The sequence below is a fragment of the Cebus imitator genome, unplaced genomic scaffold (assembly GCF_001604975.1).
Source record: "Cebus imitator isolate Cc_AM_T3 unplaced genomic scaffold, Cebus_imitator-1.0 Scaffold471, whole genome shotgun sequence".
In the NCBI taxonomy this organism is placed as follows: domain Eukaryota; kingdom Metazoa; phylum Chordata; class Mammalia; order Primates; family Cebidae; genus Cebus; species Cebus imitator.
In genome coordinates, this window is record NW_016107786.1 from 1,097,552 (window position 1) to 1,099,728 (window position 2,177).

A 2,177-nucleotide genomic window follows, 5' to 3' on the forward strand; every position below is an offset into this window, starting at 1 on the left:
AAGAAAGAAAGAAAGCAAGCTCTTAATTCAGACCCACCTCACCTTTTCTGAGCTGTGGATCCCAGGAAAGGCCTGCACCTCAGTTTCCTTCTCTAAAAAGTTACAGGTTGAACATCTCTAATATTTAATATACAGGCTGAACATCCTTAATCCAAAACTCCCAAATTCAAAATGCTCCAAAACCCAAAGCTTGAGGGCTAACATGATACCATAAGTGGAAAATTCCACACCTCACCTGTGATAGGTTGCAGCCAAAACTTTGTTTCATGCACAAACTTCTTTAAAATATTATATAAAATTACCTTCAGGTTATATGTGTAAGATGTATATGAAACATAAATGAATTTCATGTTTAGACTTGAGTACCATCCACAAGATAAGTCATTATGTATATGCAAATATTCCAACATCTGAAAAAACTGGAAACATTTCTGGTCTCAAGAATTTCAGATAAGGGGTACTCAACCTGTATTTATCATGGATCAATACATACTAGCTACTACTATTATCCTGCTCTAACACTAAACAGAGAGTCTTGATTACACCTCATAATCATTGCTATTTAAAAGAGCAAATTTACACCAGCCATGGTGGCTCACACCTGCAATCCCAGCACTTTGGGAGGCCATGGCGGGTGGATTACCTGAGGTCAGGAGTTCAAGACTAGCCTGGGTAACATGGTGAAACACCATCTCTACTAAAAATGTAAAAATTAGCTGGGTGTGGTGGCTCATGCCTGTAATCCCAGCTACTCGGGAGTCTGCGGCAGGAGAATTGCCTGAACCTGGGAGGCACAGGTTGCAGTAAGCTGAGATCATGCCACTGCATTCCAGCCTGGGCGACACAATGAGACTCTGTCTCAAAATAAATAAATAAAACAGCAAATTTATTCTACTATCACATAGAAGGAAAACAAATTCTTAGGAAAGAAGCCTGAAAACCCAATCCCAACCCATTTAATGAAATGGTTTCCTCTCGCTTTATAACTGAATATGAATGTAACTGAAGTGAGGCATAGATCTGATTTTTTTCTCATCTCAAGCTTCATCTGATTTCCAGTCGAAACATGAGGAAGGCATGCCTGAACCTGCTTCAGTTCCAGCTCCGCCCTCTTCAGCAAACACTCTCCATACAAACAAGGTAGAATGGTCTGATGCCAGTTATGCCTTGCAGGAAAGCTAATAGCTCCTAAAAGCTGAGAAGACCTGGAGAAGGAGGGGAGTTACTATTTGTACCTTGCAAACTGAAAGTCTATAAAGAATCCTTTGTACTTAACACATGTTGGCTTAACACTTTGTACTTAATACCTGAGGCCTGTCTGCCACCTGAAGCCATCAATGCCCTGGAAAATCTGTATTAGTAAGCAAATTACCATTCTTCCAGATGGATTCATTAAGCATTTAGTCCATAAGAAGAAGACAAATGAGCTCGTCTACATACTGCCTATCCAATGCTTTCCTTCTGGGGTCACTAAGGTGCTTAAGGCAAGGTATCTCTTAAATGAAATGGCTTTTCCCACCGTCAAAACCTTAGGCTTAATACTCACTGTCCTCACAGCATCCTCTGAGGTTCCTAAATATTTCTGGAATAATACTGCTGATTCTAGGGCTTGGAGGCTAAAATCCGGACTGCAGATATGGAAAGATTGATCTCCAAATTAGAACTAAAAGGACAACTAATTCCACCCTGTTGGTGCTGATAGTGCCAAATACCATTCACACAAAATCTTGAATGAGAACAAAGAGCCACAAATTGAGAAAGGTTTTGAAAATCAATTTTCAATAGATTTGCAAATGTATCCTGATGGATCACCATATGTATGATGATTAATCCACTTTTTTCCCAAGTGCTCAGCTGCTAAGAAATACAGCTGCCATATTCCCTAACCTTTCTAAGCTGGGTGCAGTGGCTCACGCCTGTAATACCAGCACTTTGGGAGGCCGAGGGGGGCGGATCACCTGAGGTCAGGAGTTCAAGCCCAGCCTGACGAACATGGAGAAACCCTGATTCTACTAAAAATACAAAATGAGCCAGGCGTGGTGGCTCATGACTGTAATCTCAGCTACCCAGGAGGCTGAGGCAGGAGGATCGCTTCAACCTGGGAGGTGGAGGTTACGGTGAGCTGAGATCACACCATTGCACTCCAGCCTGGGCAACAAGAGAGAAACTCCGTCTCA

General features: G+C 41.9%; 1 protein-coding gene across 2 annotated transcripts in view; it reads right to left on the reverse strand.

Moving 5' to 3' along the window:
• Window positions 1–2,177, reverse strand: part of ASB9 (ankyrin repeat and SOCS box containing 9) — a 29,874-nt gene that overhangs the window by 15,314 nt on the left and 12,383 nt on the right. The window lies entirely within an intron of this gene.